The sequence below is a fragment of the Canis lupus genome, chromosome 37 (assembly GCF_003254725.2).
Source record: "Canis lupus dingo isolate Sandy chromosome 37, ASM325472v2, whole genome shotgun sequence".
NCBI classification, from domain to species: Eukaryota; Metazoa; Chordata; class Mammalia; order Carnivora; family Canidae; genus Canis; species Canis lupus.
In genome coordinates this window covers 4,387,555-4,407,174 of record NC_064279.1, presented here as the reverse complement: position 1 = coordinate 4,407,174, position 19,620 = coordinate 4,387,555, and the positions used below count along the sequence as shown (strand labels likewise).

Genomic DNA, 19,620 nt, shown 5'->3' with positions numbered 1-19,620 from the left:
TTTTGGAGAGTTAAAAAAGTAAATTTGGGGGAGATATCACCAGCATAGACCGAAGCAGTATTAATAAAATATAAACCTACAATTCACTCTAGAAGTAGTTTTACAAATTATGGTTTCCTTATACGTACTTGGAGTGATAAATTGTTTTAAGATGAACACTTCACCTTTTGTTGTGACTTTTTGGCAAGAACAGTCTCAATATATCAAATATATACTGTCGCAGAGTGGCTTTTTGAACAATGGTGCAAACTCTTAAAGGATTATAATAATTCCTTGTACTTAGAATCATGGTGATTTATAAGTTGTCATTATAAAAGGCAAACATATAAATGAAGGAAATTAATCTTGGAGAAAGCCAAGTATGTAGGGTCAGAAACCTCAACCTCAATAGTCAGTCAACGTGAAAAATAAAGTCCCAGACTAGGTAGTGCTCAGGTAAGATTATAGATATACTCTCTTATTATCATTTTGCATTCATAATATTTGAAACTGAATTTTTTAATATTTCTGGTTCACGGTATGAACACAGAGGCATATCTCACAAAGCCGTTTGGTGCATCAAGGATGTTCACTGGGAATAAAGCAAAGTCTGGCTCTTTATTGCTATGTTTCAAAGTCCCTCAAAACTAAGTTGCTGAAAACTACTATTATATTTTGTTCACAGTTTTGAGTCTAATTTTTGAGAAGTACTTGATTGTGAGGTTCATCTTTCATCCACATGGGATAGCTGGGGTTGGGATGGCCAGAGTCCACCCTTAAGATGGCATCCTCCCTCGCATGTATGGTACCTTGGTTCTCATTGGCCTGTCTCCCTCCACATAGTATCTCATCTTCCAGGGAGTCACAATGCGGCTTGGATTTCTCCCAGAATGCTACTTTTAGTATAGTTCTACTTCTTACCTAGGAACTGGCTTCCTGAAACAGGAAGTAGAAAAGCTGCTATGCCAGTTAAAAGGTATGTAATGAAAATATGTGACCAGCCTCAAGGTCCAAAAGTAGGTAGAAGGGCCAAGGTCACATTGGAAAAGACTGGATAATTGGAAGTGTTGTGGCCATCTTTGGAATGTTGTTTCATACAATTCAGAAAAGAAACCACTACAGTCTCTGTGGACTAAGAGACTCATTATAGAAATTAGACCTTACACAACTTGGTGAGGAGCTAGTATAGTTAAGATCCAAATGTAGTTTAGCAATTAAGTGAAGAGCATTAACCTTCCCTGGGGGAAATGAGTTGGAACTTGCAAGAAAATCTGGAAGTTAAGCATATCCAAATGCAGGAAGAGGACCGCAAAAACAAACAAATAATAAAATAAAATAAATAAAATAAAATAAAATAAAATAAAATAAAATAAAATAAAATAAAATAAAATAAAATAAAATAAAATAAAATAAAATAAAATAAAAAATAAAATAAAATAAAATAAAATAAAATAAAATAAAAGCTGGTCTAGAAGTTTCCAAAAGGTTGTTGGTCTCCAGAGATTATACACCTCTGTGAGTTTACAGGACAGCATCTGATGATGAATATCAGTTTTCTATTGATCAGAAAAACTAGCAGTTAGCAAAGAGAACTGGACAAAAAATTGCCAAGAGCGGGGAAAAAACTGGAATTTGATGACATGCTGGCTTATGTGTTTACCCACTTTAACGCAAAATAATTTCAGAGTATAATAAGGGCTACTTCACTTCCATTCCAAAAAAGTCACATAAACCTTCACCTTTGGACCAATATTAACCCAGAAACATACAATGAAGGTGATTCTGAGCTAATGCAGGGGGGCAAGGAAGTGTTGCGAGCCCCAATATCGCAACACTCCCTCATCACATACACTAAGTAGATATACACACACACATATATATATATATATATATATATATATATATATATATATATATGCAGTCTATTCAGGCACAACATGCATTTCTGCAATATAGATTAGAAACTAAATTTTTTATAATTAAGACAATGATAGCAGTGTAGTGTAAATGTGACTTTGGCTTATTGCAATTTTTCCTACACAAGAGAAAATGGAATATTAGAAAGAAAATTACATCTTCTTGCCAGGAAAATACCTGTACATTAACTGTGACTCTGAAACAGGAGCCCTTTTAGGTATTACCTAAAAATGTAAACATAAGGACTTGCCTTTAGGGACTGCCTAAGCAGAGAGGTACACCCCCAGCTTTGTACAGCTGTCGGGTTCTGACATGTTGCCCTGTCTCTTCTACCTCAACAGCTTCACAGACTCAGAGTTCGAAGCCCAACATTGCCTCACTCTCAAGCAACCCTGCTTTATTTAAAGCGCTTCTAAAACTCTCTATTGGTTTTGCTGCTTTACATTTTTGCATCTTTAATACCTGCTGTGGGAGCATTCAGCCACTATGAATTGCCTGCTTAGATGATTCAAGATGTTTCCTCCTTTACCAACTATTGTTAACGTACTTTTGCAACACTGTGGCACATGTTGTGGTATCTGCTTCAATCTTATTTTTCACATAAATTTCAATGCAATTTTATAGAATGGGATTTTTTTTTCCAAGAGAACATGAATCATGTTAGAGTTGAAATACATACATATGCATATACATAAATATATGAGTTGTGCATATGTGATAATGCCATCTGGCTTTCCTCTTCCTTACTGGGCTAATGCTAGTTTAGGAAGGCTGTTTAGAGAGTTTATTTGGGGCACAATAGCTTACGGAAAAATCTTCTCCTTACTTGATCTTTAAGCTGTACTTTGAATAAAATTTTTTATTAATTCAATTTTTCACTGACAAAAAAACAAGGCTTGAGACATTAGGGGAGTTGGAGTACAGTCTTGCCTCCTCTTATCTTTCCAGCCTCTATTATTCCCAGACATTTTCTAAGCTCAGTTCTGCAAATGATTCTGTAAGCTACCCTAATATGAAATATTTTTATTGCAAAAATCAAGCAGAAATGATTCCTGTTGTTTGCAAACTAGAACCCTAGTTAATACAAGGTGGCTGGGCTAGATGCTTTCCAAGAGTCTACCCAGCTCTAAAATTACATGACTCTATCAAGCTCACTAAAATACATAAAGAAAAAGAAAAGTCGCTCAATATCTCAATTCCATGGGGAAAAGGTCAATGAGAAGAGAGATTTGAATGGGAATTGTGGTGAACATACCTCACGATGGCTGTTATTCAGATATTGCCTATTTACTCAGAGGTATTTCACAGAAAGCCATGAAAGTTTTTCCAAATGTAAAATACTTCAAAATATTAGGGACATCAATATTTTTAACATTATTAGCCTAATAAAAGACATTTCTGTTGAGGCCTGTCTTATGGAAACTGAGTTTGTACCTTTGGTATGTATATTGACCAAAGCTCTACTTCCAGAAGTTTCATGGGTAGGAACTGCATTTCCAACCCTCTAACTTCACTCTCCGTATCATTCAAACCTGATTATATGTTGCTTTTAGTATTGATTTTATATCAAAATCAAATTATCACAAACATTGGTAAAATGTTCTGTGAATGCTCTATTTTATCTAGCATGGCCACATCACTGACTCCTCTGACTAATGTAAATATTATTAAATAAGCTAGATGCATAACTATTTTAATATTAATATAGAAAAATATTATAGTGTTATGTATCAAAGTTGCAAAATCAAAATCTTATATTTAAATTACATATTGGAAATCATTTTAAGTGTGTGTTATTCCTCATCATTGTGATTATCAATTATTGTACGAAAGCTCCATTTCGGACTTTCTTAGTAGGACTTTCCAGCTAATAACATCAGCTATGTAATTTTATTATATGTGAGGATATCAAGGGCTATAATTACATTTCATCATTAAAGAAAATAATTTAAGTTGATGAAAGTAGTTATAGCATCCTCTGTAATTATATAAGAATTTGCATTGAGTTTCAAGCATAGAAATATGTCGTTTTCATTTCTAGTAATCATGTGGAACTGTCTAAACATTTAATGCTTTGCTATGTTTGCTCGATTTGGTACTTCCATTTGATGCCAACTTATTCAGAGCATTTGGAGAAATAATGTGTTGAATTTCACTCATTTTACTGCTGTAACAATAAGCATAATAAATGAGATTAAATAACATCAACTTTTTATAATGAATTAAATATTCATTAAGATGCTGAAAAGTAATTATAAGGTAGATTTATTTCTTTAAACACCCTCCAGTCTGTATATTTATTCAATTATTTATAGGTTGTAAATAATAAGCTATTTAAATTTAGATTTTTTTTTCCCCACTGGTTACCGTACTATTTTAACATTCAGTAGAATTCTCTCACTCTTAAAATTCAAACTGCCCATTAGTTCAAACTTCTGGAATATTTGCTCTCTGGCAAAGAGGCAATGACCTCTCCAATACCAAAGAAATTCCTTAACTTACCAATAAAATTAGTAGGGCCTGTTGATAATAGAATGCATTATTTAGTTCCCATTGTGTACCCAAACTGAGATGAGTTATCACAATGGGGAACACTGTGGAACCTGCTACAATGACAAGACAAAACTATCATCAACTAGACTACAAAAATTTAGCAGAACATGTGAGGTTATTCTTTTTAAGATCATGTTTCAACTCAAATAGATTATGATAATGATGAAATCATTAATGAAATGAAAGTCAACACATGTTTACCAAATAGTTTTCCAAAGAAAGAAAGATGTGAAACATATTTTGGAAAAATATTCTTTGATTAACCATAGCTGAAATAATACTATTGCATAGTTTAAAGATTTAGTCTTTGAGTATTGAGGATATTCAGTTATCTAAAATACTGCATTTCATTTGAGATGAGAACAAATGAGATATTAAAGTGTTAAAGTAGTAAAAATGTCAGGCTTTATATATTTAAAAAAATAAGCACAAGAGGGCATTATAAAAGAAAAAAAAATACATTTGGAGTCCTACAAGTTTCACAACCCAGATAAAAGGGACCATATCTTTGAAAGACATAATCCAGGAAAACTCACACAAGAAATACATAATATGACTATGCCTGTATCTATTAAAAATACTAAATGAATAATTATTAACCTTCTAAGACAGAAAGAACCAGGCCCACATGGATTGACTGGTGAATTCTAGCAAACATTGATGGGAGAAATTATATCAATTTTTATGATCTCTTCCAGAAAATGGAGGGAATATCCTCTAACTCATTCTGTGAGACAACCATTATCCTAATACCAAAACAAGACAAAGACACTATAAGAAAGACAACCTGCAGACCAATATCTCGTGATCATAGGTGCAAAATCCTTAACAAAATATTGGTAAATAAAAAACGGCAATGTATAAAGAGTATTTCTATCTCACAATGAATGAAAATCTACTCCATATGGGGCACATGGGTAGCTCAGTTGGTTAAGTGTCTGCCTTTGCTCAGGTCATGAGCCCAAGACCCTGGGATGGCTGGCATTGGGCTCCCTGCTCAATGGGGAGCCTGCTTCTCCTTCTCCCTATGCCCCTCTCCCTGCTTTCTATTTCTCTCTCTCTCTCAAATAGCTAAAAAAAAAAAAAAAAAAAAAAAAAAAAAAAAAAAAAAATTAAGACCTAGCCCATAAATCTAAGACTGACTCAACATTGGAAAATTAGTTAATGTAATCCATCATATGAATAAGCCAAATCTTGAAAAACCTATGATCATATCAGTAAATATAGGGGAAAAAACTAACAAAGCTCAACACTCATGACAAAAATCGTAACAAACTAGGAATACAGGGGGACGTTTTCCAACTTGAAAAAGAACACCTACGAAAACACCTACTGATGACCTCATACTTAATGACAATTAATTAGATGGTTTTCTTCTAAAATTATCATCAGGGATGTCTCCTCTCACCACTAACACAATTCAATATTTTGCTAAAGTTATAGCTAATGTAATAACGATAAAAATTGTCTTTGCAGATGACATGATTGTTTACATAGAAAATTACAAATATTTGGGATGTCTGGGTGACTCAGCAGTTTAGCGCCTGCCTTTGGCTCAGGGCATGATCTTGGGGTCCCGGGATCGAGTCCCACATCAGGCTTCCTGCATGGGGCCTGTTTCTCCCTCTGCTTGTGTCTCTGCCTCTCTCTGTCTGTGTCTCTGTGAATAAATAAATAAAATCTTTAAATTTTTTTTAAAATTTTTTTAATGTTTTAATTTTTAATTTTTTTGAAAATTACAAAAATTTAACAAGAAAATATATTCCTCAAGGGCAGCCTCAGTGGCGCACCGGTTTAGCGCTGCCTGCAGCCGTGGGTGTGATCATGGAGATCCGGGATCGAGTCCCACATCAGACTTCCTGCATGGAGCCTGCTTCTCCCTCTGCCTGTGTCTCTGCCTCTCTCTCGCTCTCTCTGAATAAATAAATATATAAGTCTAAATTTAAATAGCTTATTATTTACAACCTATAAATAATTGAATAAATATACAGACTGGAGGGTGTTTAAAGAAATAAATCTACCTTATAATTACTTTTCAGCATCTTAATGAATATTTAATTCATTATAAAAAGTTGATGTTATTTAATCTCATTTATTATGCTTATTGTTACAGCAGTAAAATGAGTATATATTATATACTCATTATATATATAATAATATAATATAATATATATATATATATATATATATATATATATATATATATATTCCTTGGAACTAAGAAGTGATTAGCAAGGTAGTAGGATAAAAGATTAATATACAAAAGTCAGTTGCTTTCTTAGATACCATCAATGAGCACTTAGCATTCTGAATCAAAAACATTTTAAATAGCACCAACAATGTTTAGGTGTAAAGATCTATATGAGGAAAACTTTAAAAATCTGATGAAAGAAAGCCAAGAAGTTTCGCTAAGTGGAGAAGTATTCCATGTATATGAACAGAAAGACACACTATTAGGATATCAGTTCTTTGCAACTTAATCTACAATAGTCATTGCAATCTCAGTGGAAATACCATCAAGTTACATTTTGGATTTAGACAAAATGATTCTAATGTTTATATGGAAAAGTAAAAGGCCTAGAATAGCCACCACAATATTGTACGAGTGAAACAAAGAGAGATGACTAACACTACCCCTCTTCAAAACTTATTATACAGCTACAGTATACAAGACAATGTGATATTGGCAAGAGCACAGGTACATCCATCAATGAAACAGAAGAGAGAAGCCAGAGATATATCCACACAAATATAGTTAACTGATCTTTGACGACGCAAATGGGGGAAGAATGGCCTCTTCTTCTAGAAGAAGATACTAGATACTGACTTTATACTATTTGTAAAAGGCAAGTCAAAAATCACAGACCTAAATGTAAACTACAAAACTCTTAAAAGATAGCATAAGATAAAACAGGTGACTTTGTGCTTGATGATGATATTTTAGATACAACACCAAAAGCATGATTCATAAAAGAAAAAAAAGTATTAAACTGGACTTTATTAAAATTATAAGCCTCTCTGTAAAGAACAATTCAGAAGAATGAAAAGCAAGTCATACACTAGGAGAAAATGTTTTTAAAACATATATTTCATAAAGGACTAGTGTCCAAAATATACAAAGAAATCCTAAAAGTCAGTAATAAGAGAGCAAACAAGCCAATTAAGAAATAGACAGATTTGAACAGACACCTAAGCAAAGAAGATATATAGATTTCAAATAAGCATACACAAGGTGCTCAAGATATGTTATTGGACAAATGTAAAAGTGAACAACAATGAAATACCTATATACCTATTAAAATGGCTAAAATCCAAAATACCAACACCAAATGCCGGTAAGGATGTGAGGCAGCAGGGTCTCTCACTGATTGTCGGTAGGAATGCAAGACGGAGAAACCACTTATGAAGACAAATTTGCACTTTCATACACAACTGAACATACTCTTACCAAGCAACCCAACAATTTTGCCCCTTGATATTTACTCTAATTAAGAACTTAGGTCTACACAAAAACCTGCATACAAAAAAAAAATGTTTATCCTATCCTTATTCGTAATTGCCAAAACTTGAAAACAGCCAGGATAGGTGTATGGATTAATGAACTGTGTCACACAATGAGATAGTTGGCAATAAAGGATGGGCTATCAAGCCTTGAGAAGATACTACTCAGTGAGGAAGGTAGCCTGAAAAGGCTCAAAATACCGTATGGTTCCAACTACCCAGTACTCTGCAAAAGGCAAAAATGTGGGGATAATAAAACCACCACGGCCCGCAGTGGCTGTAAAGGGCTTGGGGGGAGGGAGGAGGAGATGAATAGGGTTAGCCCAGTGTGTATTTAGGGCGGTGAAACTATTCTGTATGATACTGTAATGGAGGATACATGTTATTCCACATCTACCAAAGCTCAGAATGTACAAAAATGAAACACTAATATAAGACATAACTTTAGTTAATAATAAAGTATCAATAGTGGCTCATCATTTATAAGCAATGCATTTTGCTAATGGAAGATGTTAGAATTAGGGAATTTGTTTATGTTGAGGGGGGAGGTTAAATTCACTTGGATGATGCTATTGTGAAATGAAATGTGTTACTAAATAAACTAGGTTAAAAAAAGTTAAATGTGAATTCCTATTAAGCAAACACACACATTTTGCTTTTATTACAGCATGTTCTTGTTAAAAATCTACTGAAGAAGTATTTTAGGTTACTTTTCTATGTTATAAAAACACACACATTAACACATCTATAAATAATTTTATGTGAATCCCAGAAGAATTGCTCAATTTTTCTATTAGGCTTGATTCATTACCTTCTTTATAATACTTCTTACTTAATTAAATCATGAGAAATCCTGTTGAAAGTCTTTTCCCCCTTCTTTCATGACAATATCATTGATAAACATTTTCTAATTAATTTACAGCACAAAGGAGAATATGTAAAGAGCAGTAGCATGATTATATTGTTATTACAGAATTTAAACAGATTGCTACCTAGAATATCACCTTACATGTGACATACAATATTTCTAAAAATATTTCATCCCATGGGAATGTTGTAACCATTCTTTCAAAAACTTTGATGGGAGGGACGCCTGGGTGGCTCAGCAGTTGAGCATCGGCCTTCAGCTCAGGGTGTGATCCTGGGGTCCCAGGATCGAGTCCCACATCAGGTGCCCTGCATGGAGCCTGCTTCTCCCTCTGCCTCTCTCTCTCTCTCTCTCTCTCTCTGTCTCTCATGAATAAATAAATAAAATCTTAAAAAAAAAAAAAAAACTTCGAGGGGAGGTGCATTGTTTCATTCTACATTATCAAAGGAAGAATAGAAATATTTTCATTTAATTCTCACCACAGTATAAGTGTGAGAAAAGGATATAACTATTTTTTAATGTAATTTAATGTAACATACATATTAAATCACACAATTTTTTATTCAAGTATAATTATATTAGTTTCAGGTATATAATATAATGATTCAGCAGTTGTATACACTTCTCATTGGTCATCGAGATAAGTATACTCAATCTCATTTATCTATCTTTGATAAATAGTTTTTGTTTGTTTGTTTGTTTGTTTTAACTTTTCTTGCTAGATGGCATGGGTCATAGCATTCAAAGTTCTAGGAGTTTTTGCTTAGTATGTCAGAGCATATTAACCTAATCATAGAAATCTTTAGATTCTTAGTGTCTAGGAATCTTACAAGTTTTGAGTTTCCAGGAGCATCCTTGATATTTTGTACAGAATTCTGGTCATTATCTTAAGTTTATAGTAGTATGGGGATGGAAGAGGAGTAAGGCTTCCTAATGAGATGACATGCTTTGTAGATAAATCCCAGGGGCTCCTGAAAGAGCAATCTAGATTTATCAGAAGGTCCAGAAAGAGTCAACCTATAATCTAATCTTTTAAGAATCTTCTGACTATCCGGTGTTAATGTGACTTGAAGATATTCTGAGGAGCCATAGAAAACAAAAGTCAAAATATAACTCAGAACCAACTCCATATATGATTCCCGGAATAACTTGAATAGGCTATATGGTTCATAGTAAAGGTTTTTGACACAAAATCTATTTAGGACACCAATCACAAACTTTTACCTATATATGGATATATCTATATGTATGCACACTGCACAAAAATACGTAAACAAGTTTAAAGAAACACGCACACTACTCAAGTGTAAACCATACTAGTTATATAAGACTGAACAGAATATTGGAACGGAAAGCTTGATTCTCCTATACCAGTGCTATGACTCCTCTAGAGAAAGTATCTACTCCTTTGCGCTGTTTATGGTTTTGTTATCTGAAGAAAATGCTAAATTTTATAAAACCCCCAAGTAGAAATATTTGTATACAAAAGATAAAGAACAACTTACCGCATTCTAATTTCAATCTGATTTAGAAAGCCTACTGAATATATAACCTTAATTAAGCCAATTTGTTTTGCTGTTATCCTACAAACAGGTATCTTTTGCTTATATTGGCAATGACATAAGGAATTTTGAGTCCAATTTTTGTTGTTTCTTCATTCACTTTACTAAGTGTTCATTAGTCAAAGCAAGGTGAAAAGGTAAATAATCATAATTCCAGAAACTGAGATATCAGTTAATATGTTCCTTCATTGGCATTACAGTTCTGTAAAAGAGTAACCTTTTAGTAAATCGCAACAAAATCATTCCATAATTTTGACCAAGAAAGGAAAAACCAACCACAAACAAACATTCAGAATCTAAGTGCAGCACAGTTTTATTTAAATTAAGAACCATAAATAAAGTTTTCGGTTTTTCTATAGGATATTTGATGTCCCTGTATAGTGCACTGTTATTATATAATGCTATTGTATACTAATTATTTAATTGTTAAGGCATGCCTCTTCCACTTTATGCTGAAGCAGAAGTAGTCAACGGGCTTGTACAAAGTGCAACTTTTTTCAGTGGAAGTTATCAGTCGGGTTCTAGTTAGGAGATAAGTGCCCTATAAGTAATTCAAACAGGAAAATTTCATTGTGGGGAATTTTCAACTAATAAAAAGTGCTTAACTACTAAAAAAAAAATATTGTGGGGAATTTTAACTAGTAAAAAATGCTTAACTACTAAAAAAAAAAAAGAAAAAGAAAAAAAGAAAAAGAAAAAAAAAAAAGCAGAGGGCGGGGAAAGGAGTTTTTCTAAGGACTAAAAAAATAGCAAATGTAGGGAGTGTCCTGTACTCACAGGGATAAGCAAGGGTAAACTAGGAGCCTACACTAGCACACTGCGCCCCAGGCTCCACTGCAGCAGCCACAGGGCTGAGCTGCAAGCTTAGGCCAGGGCTGGGGCCCTGTGGGGGAATGGAGCTGGGCTTGGGGGGCGGCCCCTCAAGGCCTAGGGACGTGCCCCAGGGCGCAGGTGGGTCACCCCAGGCCGCAGGAGCCGCGTGCATGTGGGCAAGGGGTGCACACAGACTGTGCACAGGGGAGGGGCTGCTGCGCACCTGCAAGCTCTGGCTACCAGCTCCCTCTATTGACAAAGTCGAACTTTGCACCTCATGCCAAAGGAAAAGAAGATTTTTGAATCTAGCCCAAGTCTTACCAATGAGAAAACAAAGGGTGGGTTTGGTACTGAGCTGTGACAAAGTGATAGCTCTCCCAGTACATTCCTTTGCAATCCAGTTTTCATAGTCATCCTTTGGCACACATTAGGGCTTCAGGGCAGAGCAAAACAATTCCGTTTCCACCTAACAAAATGCAGCTTTCTTTGGCAAAGAAAAAAAAAAAAAGAAAGAAAGAAAGAAAGAAAGAAAGAAAGAAAGAAAGAAAGAAAGAAAGAAAGAAAGAAAGACAAAGAAAGAAAGAAAGAAAGAAAGAAAGAAAGAAAGAAGAAAGAAAGAAAGAAAGAAAGAAAGAAAGAAAGAAAGAAAGAAAGAAAGAAAGAAGGAAACAGGAACAACAGACCTCCCAAAACTTTTCTGAAATGAGCAAATGTCGAATTCCAATAGTCATGTATGTCTTTATCACTTCTCAAATGTTCCCCACAGCCCCACTAAATGCTTTGTTACCTAAATGCTAAATTGAGAAACTTAACCACCAAACAACTTGGATATGAAACGTTAACCAGGAAAGAGAGGGGGAGGAGGTATTTAAGAAATGCAAAGAAACATATAAGCATAACAAGAAAGATATGCAAAGCTTCTCTAACCCGAATTTCTGTATTTGGCCTCAGATTGTAGTTCTATGTGGCACCCTTCTTCCTCTACCCGGAAGGAAGGTCCTTCAGACAAAACTTCAGTTTAGGAGGTTTCATAGCATACAAGTTGATCCAAACTCTCTCTCTCTCTTTTTTTTTTAAAGACTCTGAGTCCTCAATTGTCCTACATAAATTATGACCTTTAGCATACAAAGCTGCAGTATATTTTTCTTCAGCTGCAGTATTTTTTGAACAATTAACTGATAACTGAGATCTGATATTATCACCTCTATTTGGAAGTCATTTGTTCAAAATAACTGATGCAACAGTGATACATTTCCACATGCTGAGCTTCATGTGTTTCCAAGGAAAGTAACCAACACTTAAAATCATCTTCTGTATAATCATTTTCTAAAAAAATCAAAAACATATATCAAGACAAAGAGTAGAAGAGGAATGACTTTGCTTTTTTCTTCTTGCCACTGAAGAAAAGAATACCTAATCAAAAAATAGAATTTTATAGATCATTTGGCAAGGTGTTATTTCTGAGTTAGCATCCAGTTGGTATTTCTCCCTCTGCCTACCTCCTCACTGCCCACTCCTACACAGGCACACGCTCACTGTGGAATATAACACCTTTAATAATTTGAAAGAATTATGCAGAAAAAAGACTCTCCTACTTTGTTTTCCAGAAGTAAGATCCCATTTACAGATAAATGTATATACTTGTATATGTGTTTATGTAAAATATAAATGTGCATATTATAGGCATTTCATTATAGCACAATTTTTAATGACAGAACTGGTTTATGTAGCAAGGAATTATAAACAATATTAATATCCAAGGGATTTATCAAAAAATTGTGCTACACATGTGCGTGTGAATAGTGTACAGCTGCTGAAGTGACCCCGTTGAATCTGTGCCTTCCAATCTGGAAAAAACTCAAGGGATACTCTTCTGTGAAGACACATGTTGACCAATAATCTACATCAAGAATTGTTTGTAAAAACCACATATCTCGGCTCAGCGGTTTAGTGCTGCCTTCAGCAGAGGGTGTGACCCTGGGGTCTCAGGACTGAGTCCCACGTTGGGCTCCCTGCATGGATCCTGCTTCTCCCTCTCCCTATGTCTCTGCCTCTCTCTGTGTGTGTCTCTCATGAATAAATAAATTAAAAAAATAAAAACCCCACGTATCTATGATATCAACATGCATATATACATATATGTAAAGGAATTTGTGTGGGAGAGAGAGAGAAAAAGAAAGACAGCCTGAGAGACATGCAGCAAACCATTGAATAATCACCTGCGATGGGTGGGAGTTTCAAAATCTTCTTTCTTTAGACTATGTTTAAACATTTTATAGAGTGTGTTACTTGTATGATCCTAAAAAAAGATTAAAGTCTATTAAAATAGAAAATATTTTAAAATTAATAAAAGCAAAAAAAAATGAACAAAGAATCAGAGTAGACATATCTTCACAGAGGATATACCCATGAACGCATGAAAAGGTGCTTAGTCATTAATCATTAGGGAAATGCAAATCAAGCCATGGTTAGATACCACCTCACACTTACTAGCATGGCTGTGATTAAAAAGTCAGACAATAGAAAGTTTCAGTGAGGTCGTAGAGAAGCTAGAAGTCTCCTACGGTGCCGGTGGGTACATATAATGATACATCCACTTTGGAAAATAGTCTGACAGTTGCTCAAATCGTTAAACATCAAATTTGTATATGGCTCAGTAATAATTCCATTCCTAGGTGTGTGTGTGTGTGTGTGTGTGTGTGTGTGTGTATATTATATATTTTTATATATAAAATACATAAAATACATTCAAAGTGGATGTATTTTTATATATATTATATATAATATATATAATATATATATAAAAGAAGTGAAAACATATGCCCATGCAAAATCTCACATGTGCATGTTCATAGCCATATTATTTATTTATAATAGCCAAAAGATGTAAACAACTCGAATGTCCATGAACATGAATGAAGAGACAAAATCTGGCCTATCCATCCACACAGTGGAATATTTTTCAACTATATAAAGGCATGAAGTTTAAAATATCATGCTAAGGAAAAGGAGCTAGTTAGAAAAGACTGCATAACATATAATCATGTTTATATGAAATATCAGAATAGGCAAATCTATGGATGCAGAAATGTAATGATTTACAGGACTGGCAGGGATGTGGGGACAAGAAAGTGTGACACACACAGAGCTCCTTTTGGAGGTGGTGGCAATGTCATATGATGGACCGTGGTGATAGTTGAGCATGTCTGTGGATACGTAAAGACCATTGACTTGTACACGTTAAATGGGCGAATTATAAGGTATGTGGCCTATATCTCAATAAAGGTGTTACATAAATTTGAAAAGAACAAAGGACCTGTTCCACTTGTGTAGAGAATGATCTGCCTCTTGATCTGTAACATCCGAAAAGGTGAATGTGCTGTAGATGGAAGTCGACAGCAGTGGAGACAGAGAAAACTGTGACAAGGGGGCAACGGGGCCACAAGCTGTGTTCCCTGAGTAACATCCGGAGCCCCAGAGAAACCAGAAGGCACCAGTTAGACACTGGCAGCATGGCAGCATGGCAGCAAGCCTGAGCTGCGGCAGAGGGATAGGAATGAAAGACTAGCATCCTGTGAGAGCCAGTACCTAAGGACCAAAGTGGCCAAGGATATTTCAACTAATGTCTATTCAAAATTGAACAATAAAAAATAAATTTATTAAAAAAAAGAAAAACATAATCTGACTGATTGCTTGACTCCAAATAAATGCACAAAACTTAGAAATGAATGAGAAGAATCGGAAGCACCAAATTTACCGCGTCAAGGTTCCGTCACTCCACTGGAAGTAGACTTACAATGAGAAAGTTAAAGTGATATTTCTCACATGTCTGAATATGTGGAGAATGATTTATACCCATTGTACTTAAAAACATAATAACTTGTGAAAAGAAAAAGAGGAAGAAGTTAGACATTAAGGCAGCTATGAAAAGTTTTGGTTTCAATTCTAATATCCAACATAGAAATGCTTCCCTCTGGAGACATGACGGTTGCATTGAACTGAGACTTAAGACAGACTTCATTTTTTTTAAGTTTTAAAAAATTTTATTTCAGTTCAATTAGATTAACATATAATGTACTATTGGTTTCAGAGGTTGGCTCCGTGATTCATCAGTCTTATATAACACCCCATGCTCAAAGCCCATCACCCAGTTACCCTTCCCTCCACCCTTTCCTCTCCAGTGCCCCTCAGTTTGTTTCCTATGATTAAGAGTCTCTTATGGTTTGTCTCCATCTCTGGTTTCATCTTGTTTTATTTTTTCCTCTCGTCCCCTTAGATTCTCTGTTTTGTTTCTTAAATTCTGTGTATGAGTGAAATCATATAATAATTCTCTGTCTCTGATTGGCTTATTTCACTTAGCATAATATACTCTAGTTCCATCCACATCATTGGAAATAGCAAGATTTCATTTTTAGGTGGCTGAGTAGTATTCCTTTGTCTATATAGACCACATCTTCTCTATCCATTCATCTGTTGATGGACATCTGGGCTCCTTCCACAGTTTGGCTACTGTGGACATTGCTGCTATAAACGTTGAGGTGCAGGTGCCCTGCCAGATCACTACATCCATATCTTTGGGGTAAATACCTAGTAGTGCAACTGCTGGTCATAGGGGAGCTCTATTTTCAACTTTTGGAGGAACCTCCACACAGTTTTCCAGAGTGGCTGCACCAGTTCACATTCCCACCAACAGTGCAAGAGGGGTCCCCTTTCTCCACATCCTGGCCAACCTCTGTCTTTTCCTGACTTGTTAATTTTAGCCATTATGATTGCTGTGAGGTGAGATCTCATTATGGTTTTGATTTGTATTTCCTTGATGATGAGTGAAGTTGAGCATCTTTTCATGCTTTGTAGGCCATTTGTATGTCTTTGGAGAAATGTCTATTCATGCCTTCTGCCCGTGTCTTGATTGTATTATTTGTTCTTTGGCTGTGAGTTGGATAGGTTCTTTATATATTTTGGATACTAGCTCTTTAACTGATGTGTCATTTGCAAATATCTTCTCCCATTCTGTAGGTTGTTTATTGGCTTTGCCAACTGTTTCTTTTGCTGTGCAAAAGGATTTTCTTATCTTGATGAAGTCCCAATAGTTCATTTTTACCTTTATTTCCCTTGCCTTTGGAAATGTGTCTAGCAAGAACTTTCTACAGCCAAAGTCAAAGACGTTGCCGTCTGCGTTCTCCTCTAGGATTTTGATGGATTCCTGTTTCACATTTAGGTCTTTCATCCATTTTGAGTCTATTTTTGTGTCTGCCGTAAGAGATTGGTCCAGTTTCATTCTACACGCAGCTGCCCCATTTTCCCAACACCACTTGTTGAGGAGACTTTCTTTCAAAAAAGGAAAGTCCTTTTTTCCTGCTTTGTCAAAATGAGTTGACCATAGAGTTGAGGGCCCATTTCTGGGTTCTCTATTCTGTTCCATTGATCTATGTGTCCAATTTGCTGGTTAACCCATTCATTTTTTAGTAGGATGCCCTTTAGTCTCCATGCATTTGAGTTCTTTCCAAATTTCCTCTTGTGATTGACTTCCAGAATCAAAGCATTGTGGTCTGAGAATATGCAGGAAATTATCTCAATCTTTAGGGACTGTTGAGATCTAATTTGTGACCCAGTACATGATCTATTCTCGAGAATGTTCCATGTGTACCGAAGAAGACTGTGTATCCTGTTGCTTTAGGATGGAATGTTCTGAATGTATCTCTGAAGTCCATCTGGTCCAGTGTGTCATTCAAAGACAGACTTCTGACCACTAGTTTTCATCCCATTAGGCAACAGGTCAAAAATCACTGTGACAACTGACTCTATCTATCAAGAGAAAATAGGGCTGTGGGAGACGATGGAACTCTTCTGAAACACAGAATGTCCTGTTATACTGCTGTTGTTGTCTAATACTGTATAACAAATTACTTCAAAGTTTAGTGGCTTAAAAAATTATCTCAAGGTTTTATGAGTCAGGCATCCAAATTTGACTTAGAAGGGTCTTCTGGTTCCAGATCCTTTATCAAGGTCCCAGCTGTGATGCAGTAACAAGCTCCACTTAGGAGTAAATACGCTTCCAAATCTTCTCATGTGGCTGGTTGTTGGTAAAATGCAGGACTTCCTGGATGTTGACTGGAGATTTCATTTCCCTCTCATGAGGTCTTTTCTTTAGAGCTACTCCCAACATGGTAACTGAATTCCCACAGAAAAATTGGAAGAGTTAGTGTAAGATAAGAATTCACAGTCTAGGGGTGCCTGGGTGGCTCAGTCAGTTAGAGAGCTGAGTCTTGATTTCAGCCAAAGTCATGATCTCAGGATCCTGGGATTGAGTCCCACATCAGGCTCTGAGCTCAGCACAGTGTCTGCTTGAGGATTCACTCTCTAGCTCTATCTCAGTTGCTCCCCTCACTCATGCTCTCCTTCTTACTCTTCTTTCTCTCTGTAAAATAAATAAATCTTGAAAAAAAAAAAAAGTCATAGTCTTTCTGTAACCTAATCTCGGATGTGACATCCATGCCTTTTGCTATTTTCTGTTGATAAAATGATTCATTAAATCCAGCCAACATTCAAGGGTGGAGGGTTACATGATGCTGTAGATAGTGGAAGGAAGGTCTTTGAGAATCATTTTTGAGACTGTCCATAACTACCGTGCGCAATAACAAAAGTTAATATAATATGGGAACCTCAAAGAGGTAGAATTAGCTAGGGCTTCTCATGAATGATATTTTAATCAATGCACTAGGTAAATAACCATAACCAGCTGAGGTACTGGTTGAGGGTAAAGGAAACATAGAAAAAAATGGAAAATACAATTATAAATATTAACCATATTCTTGTAGTTCTTGTGACTCATCACAGAAATAATGGTAGTATTGATTCGCATGGCGGTGGATTGTGATATATGAAATAAGATAAAGATAATAATTTTGGTATTTCTGTAATTCTACTAGAGATTATAGTTATGGAGAACTTGAATTTTTCTATAAAATTGTCTGATATCTGTTCACTACTTAGGTTTTGAGATGCAGGTGTAAGCCACCCATGTTTTGTAGCAAAAATTCATCAGAAATAGGGATGCCTGGGTGGCTCAGCATTTGAATGTCTGCCTTTGGCTCAGGGCGTGATCCTGGTCCCAGGATCAAGTCCCACATAGGGCTCCCTGCAAGGAGCCTGCTTCTCCTTCTGCCTGTCTCTACCTCTCTCTGTGTGACTCTCATGAAAAAAATAAATAAAATAAAATCTTTTAAAAATTTTTCAGAAATAGCATGTTTCTAGGGCCAATAGGTGCAACAGTGGCAGCTTCCAAATCTCTGGATCAAAGGTAAAGAAATATATTTTTTCAGTCAACAGTCTGCAGTTTTCTGTTGATTTGTCAGCTTCTTGATTTTGTCAAAATAGGAGATGACCACACGGACAAATTCTGTAGTCTTATTTATTTCTTAGAGATTTAAATTAGAGGCTACTTTCCATCCCTTCCAGTACCATTGTATATATTTATTTTCCTTCATTAAATCATTCTGTTAAAATAGTGATTTCTGATAGCTATGACCAAATTCCAACTAATAGAGTGAATCTTAAATGAAAGGATTGAAAAGTGTGGCATCAAAAAGAGACTATGATATGAAAATAAAATCAGACTATATTCATAGATTATACAGAAAAGGAGTATTCTAATTAAATGCCCATCCCTTCTACAAAATTAGTTTTCTAAATGTTTATGCAACCTTATTGTCAGAACACTTATGGCCAATTTTAAAACATAGTTTCAATGTGTAAAATGCCCTGCCTTATTTTCATACTGACAAAACAAAATCTAATCAAAGAAAAGCTATCAAGTCTGATAAACCCTTCATCCAGCTCCCCTGAATGGTGACACTTTATAGCTGTAGATCAATATCAAAGCCAGAAAAATGACACTGATACAATTCCACTTACTGGACTGACAGATCTTATCCAGTTTTCATTAGTTTTTACATGTATTCATTTATTGTGTTATATGTGTGAATAATTCCATCTAATTTGATCCTGTGTGTGTATTCATGTGCCCACCACAGTCAAAATATAGAAGTGTTTGATCACCACAGACTCCCTGTACTACTCTTTGGTAGCCATCCTCATCTGCTCCACCACTGTCCGTGTCCCTGAGCAATTGTTAATCTGTTTTCTATTTATACTTTTATCATTTCAGGAGTACTACATACACAGACGTATACAAAATGTAAGTTTTTGAGATACAATTTTTTTTTTCACTAAGCATAATGCTCTTGAAACACATCCAAGTTACGTGTATCATTAATTGGATCCTTTTTATTGTTGAGTAGCATTTTATTGTATGGATATACCAGAGCTGGTTTAACATTTATCCATTGAAGGATACTTGGGACGCTTCCAGTTTGAGTTATTAAAAATAAAGCAAAGGAACCTTTGCATTCAAGGTTTGTGCAAACA

General features: G+C 35.3%; 1 long non-coding RNA gene across 1 annotated transcript in view; it reads left to right on the top strand.

Annotated features, from left to right (window-relative positions):
- LOC125754505 (uncharacterized) overlaps nucleotides 1-19,390 on the top strand; it is a 69,060-nt gene extending 49,670 nt beyond the window's left edge. Inside the window, exon 3 of the long non-coding RNA XR_007408898.1 lies at nucleotides 19,361-19,390. This is a non-coding gene — a long non-coding RNA (uncharacterized LOC125754505). The remainder of the gene's footprint in view (nucleotides 1-19,360) is intronic.
- Nucleotides 19,391-19,620: the final 230 nt, after the last annotated feature.